This window comes from Notamacropus eugenii, chromosome 7 (assembly GCF_028372415.1).
Source record: "Notamacropus eugenii isolate mMacEug1 chromosome 7, mMacEug1.pri_v2, whole genome shotgun sequence".
NCBI classification, from domain to species: Eukaryota; Metazoa; Chordata; class Mammalia; order Diprotodontia; family Macropodidae; genus Notamacropus; species Notamacropus eugenii.
The window spans coordinates 149,445,500-149,471,389 of record NC_092878.1 but is presented as its reverse complement, the minus strand read 5'-3'; the positions used below and the strand labels follow the sequence as shown (position 1 = coordinate 149,471,389).

General features: G+C 39.6%; 1 protein-coding gene across 3 annotated transcripts in view; it reads left to right on the top strand.

Moving 5' to 3' along the window:
• Positions 1-25,890, top strand: part of SHROOM3 (shroom family member 3) — a 228,152-nt gene that overhangs the window by 133,587 nt on the left and 68,675 nt on the right. The window contains exon 1 of one of the 3 annotated variants that reach the window (XM_072623910.1): positions 46-453. The exons of the other annotated variants lie outside the window; for them this stretch is intronic. The gene's annotated coding sequence lies outside the window, so the exon portion shown is untranslated. Of the gene's footprint in view, positions 1-45; positions 454-25,890 lie in introns of those variants that run through there. 3 annotated transcript variants of the gene reach the window in all.

The following is a 25,890-nucleotide window of genomic DNA, read 5'->3' as shown; positions in this document are numbered from 1 at the left end:
GGGGCGGGAGGGGGGGAGGAAGAGTGGGAGAGCTGGAGGAGGAGGAAGAGGAAGAGGAGGAGGGAACGTTGCCTACTCCATCTGCAGTGGCGGAAGGCTTTTGGAGCTAGAGCCGGAACGTCTCGTGACTGGTGCTGTCCACCTGGGCCGCTGGTCAGTTGCCGGACCGGCCTCTCTCCCAGGGGCGGGATGAAATTAATCACTACTGTCAGGAACTCGGAGGACACACTGCTCCCGCTATGGGAGCTGTCCGGTCTCTGAACCTCCACTGCCGGGAGCGAAAACTGGAGTCAGGGGAACCTCGCTCATCTTGGGGAACTGCTCGGCTCTCTCGCTTTCTCTTTTCCACTGCTTTTGGAGCGGGAGAGGTTTGAACTTGGGCTGCTGGTAGAGTTTTGCCTTGCCCCCAGACACCGCTGGTGAAAGTTCTAGCTCAAGGGACACTGGAGATTGGTAAGTGTTATGCTTTGAGAATGATTTTCTTCTCCCGTTCTCAGCCTTCAGACTTTGTATGCTCAATGGGTTTGATTTTTCCTCCACACCCAAAGCATCCCCAGTCTTAGTGATTGAAAGGGTTACAAGCTGCCCCTGAATTGACGATGGAAGAATGGGGAGCAGGCCTGACCCCCATGCCCATCTGCTTTCTTACAATAAGTGAATGCTAGTCATTTGGTTGGAGAACTTCACTTTCTAACCAGGCTATAAAAGTGAAATGTTCACCAGGGCTAGATTTTCACAGTTAACATCTGGATGTGCCTAGACAGGTCTCCTTATGACCATGAACTAAAAGATTCTGAGGGCACCTCTTTCTGTCACCGAGACTTGTGCCATACTTGCAGAAAGAGAACAAATAATTGATTATTACTAACAACATTAACCGTTTTAATGACAGTTATCATTCAATGTTTTAATGAACATGCATTTTCAATTAGAATTCCTTTTTTTGTTTTATTAATTTTTTTTCTGTTGACAAGCATTTTCTCTCTGTCCTCTCCCCTCCCCCACCTCTGCAAAAAATGAAAAAAAAATATTTTTAGGAAGCCAAACTCAGTACTAGCAAAACAAATTTCCCCATTGGGCTATCCAAAAATGTGTCTTATTCTTCATCTTGGGTCTGTCTTTTCTCTGTCAGGAGATAAGTAGCCTTTTTTGTCATTGATACACAGAATCCTGATGGATCATTGCATTAATCAGCATTCTTCAGTCTTCTGAAGTTGCTTATTTTTACAGGATTGTTGTTTTAATTGTTCTGATTCTACTCCACTATGCATCAGTTAAACAAGTCTTTCAAGTTTTCTCTGAAACCTGCCCTTTCATAATTTCTTATAAAAAACAAACAAATTCTAAATTAATATACTATAATTTGCTTAGCAGTCCCCCTTTTGATGGTCAGTATCTTTTAGATTATAGTTCTTTGTGTCCTTTTTTTTCTATCCTTGATCCCTTCATAAACTTAGTGGTATCTCTCAGCCAAAAGGCATGCATTTCAACATCATTTGGGATGTAGTTCCAAAATTAACTTCCAGAACAACCAGTCTAATTTATATCTTTACTAATAGTGCATTACCTATTTTCCCACAGCTCCTTCAGCATTTGTTATTTTTCTTTTTGCTGTCATCTTTCCATATCTGATGGGTGGTGGGTGGAAACTTTGAGTTGTTTTAATTTGTGTTTCTCTAGTTATTAAAGATTTGGAGCATTTTTATATGACTTCCAATAACTTGGATTTCTACTCTTGAAATCTGCCTGTACATTCCCTTTTATCATTGATTAATTGGGGAATGGCTCTAAGTTTTGCAACTTTGCATTAGTTCCTTAGAAATCTCAGAATTGAGACCCTTATCAGAGAAAATTTGTTGAAAGAGTTCCCCCCACTTTTTTCTCTTTTCTTCTAAGGTATATTGGTTTTGTTTGAGAAAAAACTTTTACATTTTGTGTAACCAAAATTGTTTTATCTTCTGTGATCATACCTATCTCTTGTTTGGTCCTTAACATTCTCCTATCCATAGACCTGAAAGGTAATTTCTTCCTTCCTTCTCTAGGTTGTTTGTGATAGAAAGTTTTTAAAGACTAAATTACATCTGTCTGTAATTTATCTTGGCATATGATGTGAGGTGTTACTTCAAACTTAATTCCTGTCAGATTTCTTTCCAGTCTTCCCCAGAAGTTTTTGTTGAATCAGGAGTCCTTCCTGCCAATAGCTAGGTGGCACAGTAGCTAGAGTGTTTGACTCAGAGTCCAGAGGACCTGAGTTCAAATCCAGCCTAAACAAATTGTCAGCTCTGCAAATGTGGGCAAGTCTTTTAACCTGCCAGCCTCAATGTCTTCATCTTTAAATTGAAGAGAATGATAACACCTGCCTCAAAGGGTTGTGGTGGGAATTAAATAATCTAATGTTTGTAAAGTGTTTTGCAAGCTTTAAAGTTCTGTACAAATGCTAATTGTTATTTTCTTTGCATTTATTGAATACTCGGCTTCTAGTTTTTGTTTGTTTCTGCATGGTGTGGACCTAATCTATTCCACAGAGATTGATCTGATCAATCTCTGTTTTTTAACTAATACCATATCATTGTCTTCTGTCATCTTTCCTCTGTTTTCTGTGGGCAAAACATGCATCTCTACTTCAGTATAGTGAGTTATTATGTCCACTACATATTCTCTGGTAAATTGCATGAGATTTGCAGTTAAATGTAAAAAAATAAATGAAAGAAAATTAATTACAATCATATGAAGCAAATTAATTTTATATACCAGGTGTTCTTAACCTCGGACTGTTAAATTGTTTTTAAAATGTTTTGATAATTTGATTTCAGTATAATTGGTTTTCTTTGCATTTTATTTTCTTCATTTAAAAACATTACTGTGAGTAGGAGTCCATAGGCTTCACTAGACAGCCAAAGGTGTCTAGGACACCTAGAAGAATCCTGATGTAGACATTTTTTACCATAGCATTCAATGGAGAGATGCAACAGTTATGTATACCCCATCCTAACTGGAAAAAGAAGCACGGAGATTTCTTGAATGGATTTTTCTAGTGTAGATCATTTTTGCTGATCATAAATCTCATCCAGAAAGTTCAGCAATATTGGAGAGGAGCCTTTAAGTTGTTTTAAGATGTTTTACTCTCCTGAGCAAATTCATGATAAGTACATCTGAGTTGAGAAGTTTCATGATGCTTACTGCAGTTTCACACAGGCCTTCTTATCCTGTAAAGCTCTTGTTCATGACTTCTTGTAAGTCTTCTACAGAGGGTCCACTCAGACTGTCAGGGCATCTTCTACTTCACTTGACATTGCATGGAATCCAGGAGAGAAGACCTTAGTTTCCAGATATACTGTCTCTCTGATATCTGTTTCATTACTCTTATGTATTTCTCAGTTGGTAACATACTGCAGTGATGGCCACCATATACTTTAGATTATCCATAATTTTAATTTTTCATAGAGTGCAGCATTCCATGATTCATGGCAATAATGCATCATTCTTAGATAACAAGATGGACCTTCAGAAGAAAGCTATGGGTTATTATGAGGAATGCATAATTTCCCCATCCTACTGTCTTCAAGAATAGTCAATTCATGAGGAGATCAGATGAAGAAACTGTTCACTAATACAAAATAGTAACTGTCCTGCACCATGTAGTGTTGGAGTTATGAGAGGGCACTGAGAGTTTTAAGTGATTTGCTTAGAGTTACACAATCTGTGTGTGTCCAGAGGCAGGACATCCTGACTCTGAGACCTGTTTTCAATCTATTATGACAAATAGCCTTATCTGTTTTAAATGCAGAAATTGTTATTTATTTCATCTAACTAGAGTTAGGCTAAATTTTTAATTTATTAAATAATATAACTTTTTGAACTTTATAGAAATAAAATCCTCACATATGGATGGAACAAACATTCATTCAACAAGCATTTATTATTTGGGATAATTTGCATAAAGTAATTGTAGTGGTATCTATTCATGATATGACAGGATATTAATTTTCAGCAGAGAGCCTTTGAAAATGTGTATTCTTCTCTGTAGCACATTTATTTCCTAGTCCCAATTCTTCATGGCTTGATTTTTTTTAAAAGGATAAATGAAAGTATAACTCTAATCTCTAAGAGATAGCATTGGCCACACATAAATTGCCCTACAACAATGATAAATGAGTTTTCATTTGTCTCTGATAATACTCTTTAATTAACTTGCCTTAAAGGCTATTTTCAAATGAAATCTGTATCTTTTGAAATACATTTCACAGCTATGGGAATACTTGTTTTTATTTCTAAATGGTGTCTTTTATTGCCATAACCTTCTACTAAGAGCTGATATTTAAAAATGTATATGGGGAAAATATTTTTTTAATTTTGTTGCTAACAAGTTATATCTACTCTTCATGAACTGGAACAGAATTTATTGGGGCCATTTCTCCTAAGTCAACTTTCCACATCTGTTCATGGCAAATGGTTTCTGTTTACATACCATGTCTTGTCAACACATCTTTCTTCCATTAGTGATAAGGAGCTAAATATCATACCCTCCTTTTTAACTTATATTTAGTTTCAGTGATCCTTTGATAGACTGATATGTAAGTTCAACATCCTTGATTAGTTTCTATGTAAAAATTTCATAACTTTTGGGGTAATAAAGCAATAGAGCAAGTTACAGAGTAAGGTTATAGAGAATCCACTTCCCTGAAAATCTTGAGTAAGCATCCATATTTTAGGACAGATAAGGTGCGGTACTGTCTAGAAGAAGGAGAAGGATTAGGCTACTTTTCTAGCCAAAAGTTAGACCAATAAAATAAAGAAATATCTGTGACTGCTGGCCCTGAGTTAGACATTTATTCTCCAAATGTGTAAAAATTAGGCAGAGAGCTCCCTCAGTCTGTCTAAACTAAAGATCACTCCTTTGGGAGAAAATAATTCAAATTGCCATTTAGAGAATTCCTACCAAGGGTCAGCTTCCATCATCAAGGGATATTTAACACCTTCCTTGGCAGTCACAAGTTAAATGTAATGTAAGTACTATTGTATGCAAAAAGATAAGTGATAAATCCACAGGGACCAAAAAATCCTGCCTCACAAGACAAAGAAATATCTTCATCATCGTCATCACTGTCATCATTATAGCTAGCATTTAGATAACACTTTAAGGTTTGCAGAGTCCTTTACAAATATTATTTCACTTGATACTTGCAACAATAACCATTTTCCTGATGAGGAAACGGAGGCAGACAGATGCTACATGACTTGCCCAGGGTCACACAGCTAAAAAGAGTGTCAGGTCAAATTTGAAACTCAGATCTTCCTGACTGAAGGTCCATTGCCGTATCCTCTGTGCCACCTTGCTACCAAAAGAAAATACAACCATCAGTTATATATATAATATGATATATATCTCATTGTAATTATATTTTATATTTATTTAAAATTATATTTTTATATTTATATGTATTATATTCCATAATTATATACATTAAGAGAAAGTTAACATTAAGGGGGATGCTACTGAAGGAAGAAACCCTATATGCTTTACTCCATTAAACATAGAATCGTAGAAGACTGATTGGAATTAGAATGGCTCTTCAATTAAGGGATTATATTACAACTTTTATTGATATTCATCATATCTAAAAATAAAGAAATTAAACTTTATGAATATATACTATACAGATTAATACTAACATGATCTGTAGCCAGATGGGCACATGTCACATAGGATACATGAAGTATCCCCAAAGAAAGTGTGGAAATTCCACAATGCTAAGAGATAAACAGGGATGTATGTACACACTCTTGTGCACGTGGAAACCTGTTCTTACATCTATTGTGGATTTATAAAGTAGTCTTCACAAATTGGACACGTGCCTTAAAAGGATTCCTGAAAAGAAATCCATAGATGGATGATAATGTGAGCATAAGAAACTAAGAAGAAAAGCTGTTGATTATTTACCTCCTACTCCTAGCATGAACTCTTTATCAGCCTCATTAGGAGTTGAAAGATCTAACAAGCTGACCAAAAGTCTTTGAAATTATCAAGATTATTCAAAATATGGATTTGCTTCCATTCTTTACAGTGAACCTGCCCCCAGCGAGATATTAACTATGTTATTAATAAGACATTTTAAAGTTGTTGTTGAATATGGTTGAAAAAAACAATTTTTCTAATTTGTTTAAATATCTGCCAATAAGAATTTCAGTGGGCTTGAGACCTTTCGTTTAAAAAACAGCAACATAAAAGTGCAGCACTTTTACATCAAGGAGCATGTAAGTATGAATGAAAAAACTTTGTGTGTCCTAGTGATCCAAAGAGAAAAGTGAGTTAAGGTCTGCCTTCTAGGAGGTTGTGGTCCAATGTGAAGACTTCCCTGGGAAGGGAGGTTTTGTCTGACACTCATAGGAAATTTGCCAGTTGAATTTCACCAGAAACCTTTGCATACATACTTAGTGGATATGATTGTACCATGAGTAGATAAACAAAGAGGTAGAGAGATGTATATCCTAGAAGCATAGACAGACATACATAGATGCCTAGATCAGGTACTTACTATGTGCCACCTGCTGAGGTAGCCTCATGATGCAGTAGCTATACCGGCCATGCAATCCAAAAGATCTCAATTCACATCCATCCTCAGACACTTACTAGCTGTGTGACTCTGGGAAAGTCACTTAACCTTTCTTGGCTTCAGTTTCCTCATCTGTAAAATGGGCATAATAATAGCTCTGCCTCACAGAGTTGTTGTGAAATGCTATTTGAATAGTGATTAGTATCTTACCTTGTATATTGTAGGGACTTTATAAGTGTGTATTCCTTTCCCCTTGTCCCTGCTGTAAGTACAACCAATGTATATACTCCTTCTATTTGAATCATCTTTTCATCTATGACAGCTTAAAATCAATAATCAAAGTATACAGAACTTAGAACCCAACCTTTCGGTTACTGTATCAGTGAAATTAATCAAGGGCAGCTAGGTGGCACAGCAGATGGAGCACCTGGCCTGGAGTCAGGAAAAGTTGAGTTCAAACCCAGCCTCAGACATTCATTGGCTGTATGACCCTGGGTAAGTCACTCAGCTGTTTTCCTCAATTCCTCATCTACAAGATGAGCTGGGAAAGGGGATGACAAAGCACTCTAATATCGTTACCAAAAAAAAAAAACAAAACCCAAATGAGGTCTCAAACAGTCAGACATGACTGACTGAATAACAATGAATCAAATTGCCCTTACTAAAAACATTATTAAAAATCTTTTAGTGATAGAAAAAAACATTTTTGCACCATTTATACATAGAATATTTTTATTTTCATCTCATCTTTATTCACTTTATATTTTGTATTTGTGATATGTGATGTGAGTACATGTATATTTATAAGTATATATATTTGTGAATTGAAAGCAAGATAAAAATCTTAGCTTGAGAGTAATCTGCTCTCAGCTTTCTCTGGGGGTAGAGGTGCTGAGAATCAAAGGCCACATTCTGGGGAGTTTTCCAAGATGCCTGCGGCCTGAGGAAATAGCCCATTTACCATTCCAAGTCCAAGCCTTCTCTCTTCTGCATTTACTCTATCAACCAGAAGTCACATCTTTCTACATGCAAGTGTCATTAAGTATCTATTCTTTAGGCCAAGCATATCTGGCAAGGATGATGCATACGGAAATTAAACCAAGTGTATTATGGTAAGAACTAAGGTCAGATCAACCTTGCTGGGTTTATGGAGAACGCAAAGTAAAATAACTCTTTGTCAGTATATCCAGTCTTGTGACCAGTATTATACCCATTCTCACTCAGGTGAAGGAGGGGAGGGACAACCCTCTGTTGCATGCTGGTACTTTGGAGGGAGATGAGACTCCTCATTGACTGAGAGAATGTTGAATAGGACAATGTGTACCTGCCTAAGGGATTTAATTCATTTGGTCGAAGACTCTTTGAGAGATAGTATCAGGGGGAGATATCAAGAGTGAAGTATTTCACCCAGAGGAGGTCCACACTTCACAATCTAGGGTTGAAAGTCAAGGAATATGTTTCCCATGCATGATCATTTTCTCTCTCTGTCTCTGTCTCTGTCTCTCTGTCTCTCTGTCTCTCTGTCTCTCTGTCTCTCTCTCTCTCTCTCTCTCTCTGTCTCTCTGTCTCTCTGTCTCTCTCTCTCTCTCTCTCACACACACACACACACACACACACACACACACTCATACTCAGTAATCTCTTGGACTTTCAGGACTCACATCTCTGCATATACAACATGCAGCGGAGAGATGTCCCTCTCCCAGTTCGCTTGGGTGGAAGTAGGTATTATACTAGCAATTCTGGTACAAGAGCAAGCCAGGGTATCGCTTGGGAGGACCACTAACCTCAGGCTACATGAGGCGAGAGACTCCAGGACAGCATTCTGCCGGGAGAGATGGGAAATATTGATCCTAAGACACAATGTCTCTCCATTTGGAGAGAACAAGAAGGGGCCAGACTGGGGAAGAACAGACTTGAGGTACAGGAAAGCCTTGGAATTCCATGGAGGCTGATCTTCATAAGTCATTTATGTAGGTATTACTCTAGTATCAAGAAAATGCTGATGGCATAGTAGGACTGGGCACCAGAAAGGGGGCATAACAGGTGATAGGTCCCAAGGAATGGTGGCAAGAGAGCAGAATGAACCAGAGTTATTGTAGAAGCTTGGAGCTAGCTGAAGATCTCAAGTAATAATGACCGTAGCTAACATTGACATAGTGCTTACTATGTGCTAAGGGCTTTAAGAGTATGATCTCATTTGATCCTCACTACAGTCCTGGGAGGTAGGGGTCATAAGACAGCTCTAGGGAAATTATTACAGCCTACTCACACCCCAATGTCAGATAGCCTGTAGCAAAGACCTGCTTGTTTCACTCAGTTATGGCTTAGACCACCATTAAGATGGCAGTTGAAATGTGAGAAATGGAATTCTTAAGGTGAATTTGCTTTATGAATTGGGATGTCTAGTGTTTAATGGATTTTCCACCTTAGTCCTGGGGGACAGACAAGGGATGAGCTTGTTAACGTGACAGATTCTTTCCACAACGTGCCACGACTTCAGCCTGACTGGCTTATATCTCTTTCTCTCCTGGGCACTCTCTGTGTACTCTTCCCATGCCCTGCACCCTCCCCACCACCCAATTAAGAAGCCAGTCATTCTAACTAAAAGTAACAAATATGGACAACAGGGGCTGCATAATAGGATTTCATTCTCAGTTCACTAGGCATAAGAGTTAGGCACTCCTTTGGTATCTTCGTTGGTTAACTGACTGACTGAATCGATCACATCCTTAGAGTAAGAATGATATGAAAGTTGCATAACATGGAAAAAAGTATTGCCATAGATTGTTTTCTTGGATTCTATTAAGAGGAAGTGAAGAGACTGCTTTAGATCCATGAGATGTAAAAATGAAAGGAAGCTCTGTTGCTGTATGTCTAGCCCCAAATTCCTAGACAAATTTTCTACTATAATCCTAAAGAACCCTGAGTCATAAGCCTGGATTAATGACTAGAAGTAGATGGTGCCAACATTTGTTTCATGGAACTTTATTTTTTCTAAAAAGAAAAGAAGGTAAAAGAGGGGAAGGAAGGAAAATTTTAAAAGGAAGGGAGAGGAGGGGAGTGAATTGAAATAGCACTTTGCATGTGTTACCATTTAATCTCCACAACAACCCTGTTAATGCTAATGTTTCATCATTTCAGTCCTGTCTGACTCTTTGTGACCCCATTTAGGGTTTTCTTGGCAGAGATACTGGAGTTGTTTGCCATTTCCTTCTCCATTTTACAGATGAGGAAACTGAGGCAAACAGGGCGAAATGAGTTGCCCAGGGTCACCCAGCTAGGAAGTATCTGAGGCTGGATTTGAACTCAGGTCTTCCTGACTCCAGGTCCAGCACTCTATCCTGTACCACCTTGCTGCCTAGTCTGTGAGTTAGGTACTATTATGATTGTCCACATTTTATAGATGAAGAAATTGAGGTCAAAACATTGTCCAGGGTCACAGAATTAATGAGTGTCTGCAGCTGGATCAGAACTTAGTCCTTTCTTGCCACAAGTCTGAGGTTCCATCTACTGTGCTAAGGCACCTCTCAATCCAGCCAACGTGATATTTGCAATACATAGTTCAGTGATGTGGGAATGTCTTTGGGCAAGCAGTAATTTTGACATGGCTTAATTTTCTAACATTACGGCTGTGTGTGTGTGTGCACACGCGCTGCTATTGACACTAGGCTGACTCACAACATCCTGCCTTAACTAGATGAAAATTAAATACCACAGTCGTTGACGTACTTTCTTTCCCTACTGGGTCTGGTTTTGCTGGAGCTAGAAGTCATTCATCCTTAGCTAGTCTCACCAAACACTGGTATAGTCTCGTTCCTTCTCTTTGTCTTTGATTCTATAGCCTTTCCATGCTATGTGCCTTGGGAATACAGAGAGAAGGAAAACATGGAGTGGCTTTCTCCTTCTCCTAAGTAGCTGGATGGGGCAAGGAGGCCTGAATTCAAATCAAACCTTAGATACTTACTAGTTGTATGACCTTAGTCCAGTCACTTAATGTCTGTTTGCCTCAGTTTCCTCAGTTTTAAAATGGGGGTGATGGTAGCACCCACCTTCCTCCCCAGGATGAAATGAGATAATATTTGTAAAGTATTTAGTGCCTGCCATTTAGCAGTTACTGTATAATACTTATTGCCCTTTATTCCTTTTTGTCTCCAAAGCAGTTGTTTTTTTTTTTGTTTATTTTAAATAGTATTTTATTTTTCCAATGAAATATAAGGAAAAATTTTAACATTCATTTTTAATAAAAATTTTGAGTTCTTTACATGTGGAAAAAATAAAATACTAAGTGGAAAATAAAACACAATTTTGAGTTCCAATATTTTCTACCTCCCTTCCTCTCTTTCCCCCTCCCTAAGATGGTAAGCAATTTGGTATAGATTATATATGTGTAATCAGGTAAAATATATTTCCATACTAGTCATGTTGGGAAAGAAGAAACAGAAGAAAAGGGAAAAAATGGAAAAATGAAGTGAAAATAGTATGCTTTGATCTACATTCAGACTCTATGGCGCTTTCTCTGGATGTGTGGATAGCATTTTCCATCGCGAGTCCTTTGGAATTGTCTTGGATCATTGTACTGCTGACAACTAAGTCAGTCATAGCTGGTCACTGTATAATGCAAGCTAGTTGTATTTTACAATGTAGTAATGAAACCTGCTAGAGTGGCTGATAGTCATTGGTTGACTACATCTTACCTGATAAGGCAAAGTGGTTCACTTTCTCCTATTTCTGGTCTTTTCTCCTGTTCAGTTGGTCACAAAGGACCTTTCAGTACCAATCAAACAATTTGAGGAAGTTTTCACACAATGTGTTCAGACTTAGTGACAAATCTATAGAAGATGTGAAACCCGAAATAGATACTAAGTTTAAGCAAATAGACCTCAGTAGCATTGACAATCTGGTAGTACCTAAGATATCTTCCCTTTGCCAAAGATAATGCCCATACTTCTCCATCTTTAACTTCTCAAAGGAATGCTTAAGCTAGGCCTTCACAGCACACAGCTGAATGCTTACTTCCTTGGGTTCCCCCTTCACCAGCCACTGCCTGTGTCCCAAAGGCATAATAGTATTATTATGCAGTTTAATAAAGGCTTCTTGAAAAGGTGGAGACTGAGGTAAACTGGAAAGGAACTAAAGATTCTTAAGAGGTAGAAAAGACGAAGCAGTGTATATTGGAAGAGATGGAAATGGGAGATTTAAGGCAGAGCAAAGGAACAAGCTAATAGGACAGTTTTGCTGGAATATAGTTAAGAAAAGCAATGATGACTTATAGAGTGCTTTAAGGTTTGATCTGAGAGGTTTTAAGACTTCTTTCTACAACCAGCAATCTGGAATCCAGCAGTGGCTATTATGAAAAATTCTGAATCACATTTTATTATCTTGTTTTCTAGTTGAAATACTCTGTTGACTTCTATTGAATTCAAGCTCTCTTACTGAGGGAAACTATACAAATATAATAGGAGTGCACCCTACAGTCCATTTTCATGTGCTGGTTCATTTATGCTTTACCATAGTCCTATGAGACAGGGGCTATCTTTTTCCCATTTTACAGATGAGGAAGTTGAGGCCAAGAAAGGAATAAGTCTGGAAAGGTAAGGTAAGCAGGAGCCAGAGTGCAGAGGCTATAGGATGATTTCTGAGTAGATGAGAAACAGACCTGGGTGTGAAGGTTGGGGGGTGAGGGGTAGGGGGAGCAGGAATTGAGGGTAATTATGTGAAGGATGGGTTCAAGAAATTAATGACTGAGGCAGAGTTAGAAATCATCCATGTCAGTGGTCTGGGCAAAAAATGATGACAGCCCAAACTAGAGGAGAGAGAAGGGGATGGATATGAAAGGTAGTGTGTGTATAAAATCAACAAGACCTGGTAACTAATTCGATATGGGAGGTGACAGAAAGAAAAGAATGGAAGAGAACTCTGAGGATGCAAACCTAGGAGTCTAGAAAGATGGTAGAAATGATAAAGTAATGAATTCTATTTAAAGTTACATAAAGTTGAGATCAGCTGTCTTGGAAGAGAATGGATTCCTGGTCACTAGATGTTATTAAATAGAATTTAGATGACTTTGTCATAGGAATATTATAAAGGAGATATTTTTTCAGATGTGAGTTGAATCAGTTGAGCTCAAAAGTCCTTTCTAATTGTGTCATCAGACTATTACATATGTGTGAGACAAAAGTGAAGGGAGAGATAACTGATCCCTAGATCTGAATAACTTTAATCCCATGAATAATGACGGCATTTAACATCATATTTTAAGATTTGCAAAGTACTTTTACAAATATGCCCTGGAAAATAAGTGCTACATATTTTACAGTTAGGAAAGTTGAGGCAGATGGAGATTAAGTGACTTGTGGAAGGTTATACAGCTAGTGTCTAAGGTCGGATTTGAACTCAGGTCTCCCTGACTCCCCTGGAGTAGCGAGGTGGCACAGCAAATAGAGTGCCAGACCTGGAATAAGGATGATTCATCTTCCTGAATTCAAATCTGGCCTCAGACATTTACTAGCTATGTGAACCTGGGCAAGTCATTTAACTTCATTTATCTCAGTTTTCTCATCTGTAAAATTAACTGGAATGAGAAGGAAATGCAAACCACTCCAGTATCTTTTCCAAGAAAACCCCAAATGGGGTCACAAAGGGTTGGACATGACTGAAAAATGACTGAACTGAACTTCCTAACTTCCAGTCCAGCATTCTGCTCATTGCTGCCCCTTGAATCTTTGGAATTCCCTTTGAGTCTTTTCCTCAAAAGTGCCCGCTTGTTGATTTCTAGAACACAGTGCTCCTTTTTCAGAGATTGGCCTTTAAGGTGGAATCTATTCAGAGAATGGCTGGCCATGTTTAACGATCTGTATAAATACTTTCATTTTTATGCAGTTTTCTATGTGGGAGGGGGAGAAGTATTCACTGAGCTGGTTAAACTCTGCCAAGTCGCCTGCCATCATGGGAATGTGCCAGGCTGCTGTGTGGAGGCAATTTAGTTCTTCTGGTGTGCAGATGGGGCCTCAGGTGATCTAGCTGTTGCTAGTCCTTTGGCAACAGGTAGGTACGTGTGTGTGTGTGTGTGTGTGTGTGTGTGTGTGAGAGAGAGAGAGAGAGAGAGAGAGAGAGAGAGAGAGAGAGAGAGAGAGAAGAGAAGAGAGAGAGAGAAGCTGGTAGTGTTTGAATCCAAGGTGGGTCAATGACTTTTGAGAGTGCTGTAGTCATTTGAAGAGATTAATTTTCTTTCCCAACTCCCTAAGATTAATCATTGCCATAAAATCAAGCCTACTCTGTGTTTAAAATGTTTATTTATAGATCCAGAGAGTCCACTGAATTTTGAGGCAGTTTAAAAGTGTCAAGAATTAAATTAACCCAGTTTAACACCAAACGGAGGGAATGATGGCACATGGAGATTTCACTGACATAGCAAAATGTCAGGAAAAAAGCATTTTGCATATTATTAATAGTTCTAAGAATCTAGAAAAGGTGTTCTAGAAGCTGCAGAGTATTGCTTTTTCAACATAATACTTGTATTTTATCTTTCATACTAACTAAGCAGCTTCTAACAGGGACTGAGAGCCAAAGCTGGATAAAAGCATGGGAGACAGAAGGCCCTAGCTGAGGGAGAAGGCAAAGGTCAGAGACATTTAAGCTTAAATGTGGAGGTATTTAAAGAGCATGGAATGCCCATTATCTACCCTAAAATGCAGAACGAAGCTTGGATATTGTGGCTACAAATGAAGTTGGCACACGCTGAAAAAAAGTTGGTGTGAGCATCTTTCTAAGTCCCCGTAAGCCTCTTGGGCCAAGTAAGGAAGGATTAGGCTTTTCTCACAAACAAGAGAGTGCATTCATTTTCTCTAAGATTCCTTACTTAGTGCCAAGTTTAGCAAGGAATCCATTTTCCCCCCAAATGAAAGAAAAATCTCCATTTAGAGTCTGAATGTTCATCACCACCATTACAGGTAGGTACAGAACCACAGTGATTTGTTTGCATGTAAGTGGGAGGGTCAAACCCAGCTCCCAGAGAATGGCATCTGGAAAGCCCTGAAAGCTGAGATGGCTGCTGAGCCAAAGGACTTTACTTCCCTTGTCCACAGAGCATGGCATAGCTTTGCTGCCTCAGAGACTGTCTGTATTAGGGGTAACCCTTACTTGGATTGAACTGGGAAGGACTCCAGGGAATCAGAGGAATCAATCCTACCATGTTCTGGAAGCTGTCACTAAATGCAAATTTCTTCACTTTTTCCATCCCCAGGGTTAGAAGTACCCCTAATACTGAGGAAGGGGAAAGTAGCTCCAGAAGAAAAAATATCTCTGGACAAAAGCATTCCACCCACGAGAGCACAGGGATATGCTTGCACACAGTTATGCCCATCTGGGTCATAATCAGGAGACCAGATGCTTCTATTTTACATATGTAAATAATCTATTTTACATATAATTTCTGTTGTATTTGAGACAGCTAGGTGGTGCAGTGCCTGGAGTCAGGAAGACTCATCTTCCTGAACTCAAATCCAGCCTCAGATACTTACTAGCTATGGGACTCTGGGCAAGGCATTTAACCCTGTTTGTCTCAGTTTCCTCATCTGTAAAATGAGCTGGAGAAGGACGAGACAAACCCCTCCAGTGTCTTTGCCAGAAAAACTCCAAATGTGGTCATGAAGAGTCATACATCAATGAAACGATTGAACAATAACACTGTTGTATTGGGTTGTAGCACTGAAAAAAATTTTTAATGATTTAATTGAACACATTATAAAGTACCTACTAGGTGCTAATTATCAGGTAGTTTATTATCAGGTACAAAGTTTAGGTAGTTATTGTCCTTGTCCCCATAGAGCAGATTGTCCTCTAATGGGAGGTAGGGAAAGGTGTTGGGGGAAGAATTGTGAGACATACACACATAACTAATACAAGATAGCCTATATGAAGTCCAGTCTCCAAAGTATTTATCAGTGTAACTTGGGCTTCTCAAGTCCAATTCATGGTACTCTCTCTTCACAGTTCATAGCTTTAACCCCGTCCCCCCAACAAAATGGAGTTATCACTTTCACATTGTAGGGATTAGGGGCACAGTACCCCTATGATCTGAAATATCCATGTAAAAATTTTTGAGCCTCGCTTCGTACCACAGAAGTTGACTTTTTTCTTTTTCTTTTGTGGGGTGTTTCCAGTGCCTTATTGTAAATTTTGGGCTAAATGTTTGGTCATAGGCTCTGTGTCATGTGCTGGCTTCAAGCGTTCTCTGTGGTTTCTGCAAACCCCCTTTAGTTTCTTATTCTAATCCACGATATATTGAAACCACAATGGGGAAAGTCATGAAGTGGAAGGGATAACTCTATCTCCTTATGTTAGACTAATTCAGATTATAAATGAATTCAAAGCAAAAAAAAAAAATATAGGATCATGGAATTAGAGCTAGAAGGGACATTGGAGGTCACTAATTCAAATTTACAGATAAGGAAACTGAGGCCCAGAGAATTTAAGTGATTTATATATCCTCCTAGGTGGTTAAGGTGGGATTTGAACTCAGATATTCCTTACTCCTAGTTCACCCTCTATCCACCTTGCTCCTTAGCTGCTGGAAATAGAGTAGCAAAGAAAAATAATCCATATGCCCCAAGGGCATAATCTCTTTTATATTTCCAGGCTCAATGGAAGCGGGAACACTAGAGTAAGATTTCCTCATGTAATTTAATCAATCAACATTTATTATGTGCCTACTATGTGCCAGGGACTGTGCTAAGCATAGGGGATTCCCCCCACAAAAGGCAAAAGACAACCCCTGCCCTCAAAGAGCTTACACCACGTGCAAGGAAATATATACAAAGCAAGCTACTATAAGATAAAGAGGAAGTAATTAAAGGACTGAAAGAAAAAGTAGGGAATTTAAGAGGAGTTAGGAAGGCTTCATACAGAAGGGAACATTTTCATTGGGACTTAAAGGAAGCCCAGGAGATCCGTAGTCAAAGAGAATGCAGGCAGAGAAAATGCCCAGAGAGGTGGAGTATCTACGTCATCAAACAGCCTGGAGGTCTGTGATGCTGGCCCATAGAGTATGTGCTGGGGAGTAAGGTCGGAAGGGTAGGAGGAGGCTAGGTTAGGAAGGGTTTGGAGTGGTAGATAGTTTTTGTGTTTGTTCCTGAAGGTAATAGGAAGCCCCTGGAGTTGATTGATTGTGTGGGGGTGGGACAGTGACACATTAGGACCCGTGTTTCAGGAATATCACTTTAGTGGCTGGATGGAGGATGGACTATAAGGGGGAGAAGCTGGAGGCAGGTGGACCCCCCAGCACACTATTATAGTTATCCAGGAATGAGGTGATGAGGGTCCACACTAAAGTGGTGGCAGTGTCCAAGGAGAGAGATATTACAAAGGTGAAATCTATAGTCCTTCACAACAATTTGTATATGGGGAAACGGGCAGCAGGTAAGAGCTAGGGAGGAATCCAGGTTGATTCCTAGGTAGTGGGGATGGTATTTATTGTCCTCTACAGTAATAGGAAAGATAGAACAGAGGAAAATTGAAAGGGGATAATAATGAGTTCCATTTCCTTTTCAACATATTGAGATTAAGATGTCCACTGGACATCCACTTTGATACCTGAAAGGCAGCTGGAGATATGAGGTTGAGAAAGGAAAGGCAGAGGTGAGAACCATCGGCATAGAAGTGGTTACTACCTCCATGGGAGCTGATGAGAATTCCATTGGCTAGATTTTCCTGTCATCCAGTGGATTTTATTGACTACCCCATCAAATTCCTAATACCGCTGCTTCCCCGTATGGGGAACGGGGTGGCTTCCTCATAAAGCTGCTACTCTATCGAGCAGCTAGCTGATGTAGAGAGTGCTGAGTCTGAAGTCAGGGAGGCCTGAATTCAAAGTTGGCCTCAGACACTTAGAAGTTATCTGATCTTGGACAAGTTAGTTCACTTTTATCTACCTTGGTTTCCTCAACTGTAAAATGGGAATAATAGTAGTACCTGCCACCCAGAGATGTGAGGATCAAATGAGATCATATTTTGGAAAGCACTTAGCACAGTGCCTGGCACATAGTAAGTAGTTAATAAAGGCTTATTTTCTTCCTTCCTGATGTTGGTTGCTAGAGTCTTCTTTGACTATTGTGACTTCTTTCTTAAAAGGGAATATCAATGAATAGGGATTGTGCAGAGAATCTGGTTAACTTTTTTGATAAGCCAATACCTGTACTCAGCCAACTGATACAAGGATGCTTTGTCCAAGATTCAAATCCCACCTACCCTCATTTTTTAACATTAATTTTTAATTCAATTTGGAGATGTTAAAAGTATCTCATTTTGGAGAAGAAAAAACATAGACATTTAACATCCCTGCTATTCCATGAACAAAATACTCAGTCCCTTGTCTCTGGGTATTCTCTCTGGCTATTCCCCATGCCTGGAGCACTCTCCTGCCTCATCTCAACCTCCCAGCTTTTTTCTCATCTCAGCTAGACTCTCACTGCTTCCAAAAAGGCTTCCCTTGCTCCTCCTAAGTCTAGTGCCTTCCTTCTGTTGATGATTTTCTATTTATTTGCGTATAGCATGCTTTTACATGGTTGTTTTCTCCCCCAATGGCCTGTAAGTTCCTTGGAGGCAGAGTCTGTCTTTTGCCAATTTGTATCCTCAGTGCTTAGCACAGTCCCTGCACATAGTAGGAGTTTAATGAATATCTAATGACTAACTGATCTCATGAAGAACATCCACAGGAAATTAACAGACCAAGAAATGTTTTTCTGTTTCTAGTTCTCATCCTGTCATTGACTCATGAATGATTCCAATGTCATTAAAACTTTCTTGTATTTGTTTTCCTCTATTTTCAACATTTCTTTTATCTCCTTACTAATATCCAGTTCTTCAACAGAAGACCACTCTTTTCAACTGAGCCAGTGGAGAAAATATTGAAAAATATTAAGTAAAGTGTTTATCACAGTGCCTGGCACATAGTAGGTGCTATAGAAATACTTATTCATTTACCTCTATCTTGTGTTTTTTCTTATAGATAAGTACCTATTTTACATATTTATATGTGAATTTCTTTTTTCTCTGATTTGTGTTTTTTTAATAGAGAGGAGAGAATACAAGTGTTAAAGTCAGTTTTCCTCACGTGGCTTCTGACATACACTAGGTGCCCCTCCATTTCCAACTTTTCTTTCCGTGTGCCAACCTTGTACAAAATGCATTCCTGGAGACCAGTAACAATATGGCAGTGGTGAAAGATTACAAGTGATCACTCACATTTCCATAGTTTTATGGGTTATAAAACTTTTCACTCATAACACTGTGGGGTTTATCACGTAGTAGGAACCTAATAAATACTTGTTGGTGGATGGATAGTGTAATTGTAATAGGGGTTAGAGAACCGACCGTCAGCCTGAAATCTGTAGTTCTCATGCACCAGCATTCCTTTCCTTTCAGCCCCAAAGAGGGATTTGTGACTATTGTGATCTTTAAGGCCCGGAAGGCAGACTTGAATCATGCTCAGGAGTACTTAAAGAGGACCGTCTAGTCTAGCCTCAGAGACCGACATTAAGAGGAAGGAGTTGGAACTTTGATCAGGAGCAGCCTTGGGGAGACAATTTCACCAGTCCCTCTCAAGACTTAATGAACTTGGCTAGAAAGGATTGGTAGCACCACCAACCCAGAAGGGAGAAAGTGAAAGGAAAGCCTAGCTGTTAGAGAAAAGGGGGAAGAAATGGAGGAGGGCCAGCTGGCCCCTACAGACATCTTGAAGAAGAGGACTCAGCCTGAAGCTTCGGGTCATAAGGAAGTCCAAGAGAAAGGTGTGCTGTTTTCCCAACTTCCCCTTCGTTTGCCTTTTAGCTAATGGCCACTGCAGTATATACATTGCTTGCCTCTTTTACCTAAATATTTCCTGGATCCTGGTTTTTTCTTCCAAAAGAAAAAAACCAGGAGTTAGCTAGAGATAAACAAAAATTTTAATTAGAGTTGAATGTCTCAATGTTGAAAATTTTCCTAACTGGGGACTCTGAGCTCTTGTGGTTGCAGTCTTTGTAGACTTTCTGTCTGATATAAGTTCTAAAAAACACTGTAGGGACCTGAAGGCCAAGATATTGTCTCCAATTCAGAAATGATCTAATTGATATGAGTGGGTGTGACTGAGTAAATTTCCCTTAGAGAAAGGGGTTGGGAGAACTAGAGACTATAAAAAAAAAAAGGTCACACCCTAAACCTCCCCCAGGGAGAAAAGGTACAAGAAGAATTCAGCTTCACCCCAGTCCTACTGGTAGAATTTTAGATCAGCTCAACCAATTCTGCCCCTAATCCACAGTGAAACCCACTCGTGTTGTCCAAATATTTCCATCCCCATCATACAGAGGGGAGGAGCAAAGACTAGAAAATCATGTGTCTGGTGAATGTTGGCGCCCTGAGAATCCCTTCATGGGAACACTGACTTCACCATCACTGATTTTCTGAGGGTCAGAAAACCACATATCTTGTGAATGTGGGCGCTATGAGAGCTCAGGAATTTGGGTTGTGGTTCACCTTACTTAGTCACTTTTTTTCCCCCTCCTACTAGAATGCCAAGTATTCATTACCTGAAGAATGTTCAGTTTAACCAACATTTATGAAATACCTACTATCTAGGTGATGTTGGTATTGACTTGTTTCAGCTATGTCAGACTTTTAGTGACCCCATTCAGGGTTTTCTTGGCAAAGATACTGGAGTGGTTTGCTATTTCCTTCCCCATCTCATTTTACATGTGAGGAAATTGAGGCAAACAGGGTTAAGTGACTTGCCCAGGTTGCACAGCTAGTAAGTATCTGAGGCAGGATTTGAACTCTGTCCTCTTGGCTCCAGGGCTGGATCTCTATCCACTGTATCACCCTACATAGGTGAGACACTTGACACTCACTAGCTGTGTGACCTTGGGCAAGTCACTTAACCCCAATTGCCTCATCCTGGGTCATCTCCAGTCATTCTGATGAATATCTGGTCACTGAATTCAGTGGTTCTGGAGAAGAAATGAGGCTGGTGACCTGCACAGCCCTCACTCACTCAAAGCAAAGTCAAGTGCAAGTCATGTCATCATTTCTCTGATGGCTTGATCTTTGGTAACGAAGGACGAACACATAATCACCTATATATAAGTGATGGTGATTAAAAAAATGAATTGTCCCGGTCCTCAAGAAAATTGTACTTCGTTCAGTGGATATAATATGTATATAAGTAAACAAATACAAAGCATGTACAAAGTAGTTTAAAGACTAGATTGCTAATAAATTCATCTACCTCTCTCTAGGTGAGAGTGAAGACGATTGAGTTGCTTACCCAGGTGGCCCTGTTTCTGTTCTCAGATAGGCATACTGAGCTGATGGTGGCATGATATTAATTTGACAGGTTTGAAAGGAGTGGGGATACATTAACTCTGTGCTTATAGCTATTCCAGGCCAGATCAAATAGGCTAGAAATATGTTAAAAACTAAATGCAGTGAGCTCATTATTATCATCGTCACCATCAAAATAAATCCAACATCAGATTAGATAATATTTGTAAAGCGCTCAGCGTAATCAGTGTCTGGAGTATAGTAAGTGCTAAATAAATTTTTATTCCCTTCTCTCTGCTCCTTGCCCTTCCTCTGAAGAATTAATCAGTCTCACAGGATCTTATAACAATTAGCTCACTTTTAGCCTGCTGGCAATATAAATGACCCTCTGGTCCTTTTGTGGAGTTACTATAAAATGAAAATTTATTAATAAAATCGCAGGTGGGCAGAGCCCTCAGCTAGGAAAAAGCCTAACATTTAGACAGATGGCTTAGCTCTGTGCTCTAATTTAAATTTTGTATATTTCCAGCTATCCTCTGGCTTCTTCCATTCCCCTCTTCTGTGCACAAATAAAGGATTTTATACAAGTCTTTACGACTGAAACCCAGGTTTCTAAGTGTGAAGCAAAATCAAATATGTGAAATGTTTATATAAAAGTGTATAAGTGTAGCTGGACTGATGGGAACCAGATATTTGGGGAAAAGTTAGGCCTGGAGGAACATGGCCCACTACCAGTGCAAAGCTGGGAGTGAGCCTGAGGGTCCTGAGTGAGGTTAATGAGGATGCTGGATTCCCTCCTGCTGAGATAGGAATTGTGGGGAGGGGAGGTAGTGTTCAGCCTGAAAAATGGAAGGAGAGTGAAATATAATGTGTGAAGCTGGAGGAAAAAGGGCTCTACTTCTAGCTGTTTCCACCCAGATACCCCAGAGAGTAGGACCTGGGTCAGAAAGAGAAGTCAGCGAATCAATATTAAGTGACTACTCTGTGCCTGGGGATATGAAGGATATAAAAACAAATGACAGTCTCTGCTCTCTAGGGTTCACAGTGTTATAGGGGAAAAGGCATCTCTATTGAGGACTTTTCCTGCCCATAACATCTGGGCAGCCTGGGTGAGAAAACGAGGAAAGAAAGGGAATATGGCCCGAATGGGTTTTCTTAGCCCATTGCCAACCATGTCTTGGTCATATCTTAATGGACAGAAGGATTGCTATTGGATTTTTTTATTTTTGAGGAAATTTTAGTATCTGTGACTTTGGATATCAGTTTTCTCATCCTTGAAATTAAGTGTATAGTCTAACCTCAAAGGTCCTTCTAGCTCTATTAGTCTTTCTTATTTTAACATACTGGCTAAAATTGCTATAGTCTGGTAATCTGCCATTTTTCTTACAGTTTATATGCAAATTTGATAGAAGAGTATAAGGGTAAAAGTTATTGAATAGACCAATAAAATCATCCTACCCCCACCTCCCATTGAAGTTAGTGCCAAGACACTCAGTCCCAGTATGTTTATCAGGTGAGAATATATCTTTGTTTTTCACTAAATCAGTCAAAGACATTTCAATCCATTGCTACAGGAAGTCTGTTCAGACTGGGTGAGGGCCCTGGTTATGCCCTAAGGAGCTTATATAAAGAAGGAAGGCGGAGCTAATTCAGAACCCTGGAGAGATTTCCAAGCTCTGGTTGCCGAGAGAAAAGAATGGGGACATCTGGAGCAGAAAAGAATTGGCAGCCCAGGGACAAATGGCAAAAAGGAGAAAGAGGACTGAGCCATAGCAGAGAAGGGAAAGAAGAACATTCCATTTGTTGTATAGGCACCCCGGAGCAAAGAACTGGGACTAGGGAAAGGAAAGGACAAGGGCTATGCCATCTACTGCGTGCTAAGCACTTTACACATATTATCTCATTTGAGTCTCACAACAACCCTTAGGGTTGGTACTGTTATTATCCCCATTTTACAGTTGAGGAGACTGAGGCAAGCAGGTCAAGTGACTTGCCCAGGGTCACACAGCTAGTAAATGTCTAAAGCCAGATTTGAACGTGTGCCTTCCTGACTCCAAGCCCAGAGTTCTGTCACTCCAGCTGAATGTCCCTCCTCCAGAATTGTGGAAAGTCCAAGAATAGGTTTGCTCTTTCCTGGACCTCCCTGCTCTGTGACTGTCTATCCCCAGACATTAAATGTATTCTGCTGTTTGTTACCCAGATCTTTCCCATAATCATAAAGTGGCCAGGAGTTAGCAAGAGATAAAGAAATGGAAATTAAAAGGAAGAATCAAACCTTTGTCTCTTGATGTCAGAAATTTTAAAAGCACAAAGCAATGGTGTTCCTAACTTTTCATTCAGTAGAAACTACCGGAAATACAGAGGAGGGAATCGTATAGACCCCTAAATGTACATTAAGTTCCTATGCCCAAAATGAGCTAATTATTATAACAGGGTGTTTTGAGGTTCATATTCTAAGATCTGAAGTTTAAAGATTAGACAGATAGGTTGAGAGGGGGAATTCATAAATATGTGAATGTTGGTCTGCTTTTGGTAGGCAGGAGAGAGGAAGACTTACTTGTAGGCAAATCAGATTGTCCATATTTCTAGTGAGGCATATCTGTCTGACTGTTCCAACATTACCTACAATTTCTACCCTAGGACCAACACTTAGTGACTGAACCCCATTCAGCTGAGGAACAAAACTCAGCCTCCTGTTCCTCTGGCTTGCACATGAGCAGCTCCTGCATGCTGTGCCAGCCATCTGTCTTCCTGGGTGAAGTCACTGCCCAGGCTGAGCTCTGGACAAGAATCTGACAGCCTCCCACTGCAAATTCCTGTTCTCTTTCCCAAGGTCTTTTGTAAACCCTTTCATCAGCCTCCCACCTTCCCCCACCAAACTCAATCTTCTTTCCTAGGGGGAAGAGCCCAGTCAATCACCCCTGCCCCAACTAACTATCCCTTCCTCTTGAGCCCTGAGTTGAGTGAGGGCTTTATTCCCACACAGACAATCAATCAACCCCCTTTATAATCCTCACTAGCAGGTTTTTAAAATTCCTTATTGGACTAACATAATTGGTAACAGGCAGGAGAAATCCTACTTGGTTTTATAGGTTAAATTAAACCATAAGCTACTCTAAGACTGTAAAGAAGTATTTTGGTCTCAAACCATTTTAATGTGGTATGTTTATATATATTTACAAGTGTGTTTATAGATACAGATATATGTGTATTTATTTATATTATTATAACAAACATTGGTATGTGTATATGTATATATATGGTTTTTTTAAATTTATCTTCTTTATTAAGAACATTTTTGTTCTAAGTCATTTTTCAGTCATGTCTGACTCTTTGTAACCCCATTTGGGGATTTATTGGCAAAAATACTGGAGTGGTTTGCCATTTCCTTCTCCATCTCATTTTACATATGAGAAAATTGAGGCAAATAGACTTAAGTGACTTGTCTAAGGTCACACAGTTAATAAGTGTCTGAGACTGGATTTGAACTCAGGTCTTCCTGACTCCAGGGTTAATACTCCATCCAATATGCCAGCTAGCTGCCTATTCATCAATAAATTTGATCATTTTGTTATGCAACAAACAAAAACTATGTCGTATCAATTGAGCAGTTCAATGGCATGGAGGAAAACACATTATACTCAAAGTCTGAGGTAAGGGGTTCACATCCTAACTGCTACTTGCTATGAGACCTTAGTCAAGTCACTTAATTTCCCAGGGCTTGTATCTTCATTTGTTAAAAAAAAAAAAAGGAGGGAGGTTGAAATCAGTGATTTCCAAGATTGCTTCCAACTCTACTGTTGGGTTTTTCCCCAGTGTATATTAAAATTTAAAACAGCAATACAATTGTCATATTTATGTCCAATTCTGAACTGTTTTTCCCTTCTGTATATTTTTTAGAATGTTTTATGGATATTCTTTCCTTTCTTTTTTATATATGTGTCACTACTCCAATCTCACAATCCAGGAGTCATCCTGGGTTCCTCACTGTCCATCACCCCCCCCATCCCGTATCCAGTATGTTGGTAAGATCTGTCTATTTCACCTCTGCAACATCTTTTGAATACATCCCCTTCTCTCATCGGACACTGCTGCTCCCTCCTGGTGTAGGTCCTCATCATACCTGACACCTGAACTATTCCAGTAGCTGCTGGTGGCTGTCTACCCTACTCCAATCCATCCAATCCATTTTCAGCCACCAAAAGGATTTTCCTCAAGTGCAGGTACCCATGTTACACATACCCCTCCCCCAATAAACTCCAGTGGTTTCCTATGTCTCCAGGATCAAATGAAAAATCTGGCAATGAGATGCCCTCATAGGCTAGCCCCCTTCTACCTATCCTTTAAGCCCCACCACATCGTCTTGGCTCCATTAACACAGACCTTCCTCTTTCATGAACCAGACTCTCATCTTTTCCTCCCCATCTCCTTCTGGCTTCTCTTTAAAGACCCAACTAAAATCCCATTTTCTGCAAAAAGCCTTTCCCAAACCCTCTTGATTCTAAGGCCTTCCTTCAGTTAATTCTTGAATTATTTCCAATTTATCCCATAGGTGGCTTATTTGTGCGCATTTGTTGCATGTTGTCTCCTTGTCTCTCACTTTTCCTTTGTCAGATCCTTGAAGGCAGTGAGCGTCTTTTGCTTCTTATCCCCACTGTGCTTAGCAAAGTGCCTGGCACACAGTAGGCTGTGTAATGTGTATTGACTGACTAACTTACACCCTCCCCAAGAAGTTCATCCTTTTAAATAAGTGTAGTCAAGCAAAGCAACTCATGAGTTATTTATTTATAATGAACAAAGTAGAAGGCATTTTAGATGTAGAGAAGCCAGCTAGGCATTTAAGGAATCTGGGCTGGCCTTTTTAATACAGGCTGGGGGATTAAATTATGCATAATAATATAGCACTTTAGGTCTTTCTCTTTTCTTTCCCCCAATCTGGTAAGAAGTAGGCATGAGACTGAGACAGAAACATCTGGTGATTTTTTTTTAATTAACTATGAAAAGTCAGAAGACCTAACAGGTGAAATAAACCAGGAGAATT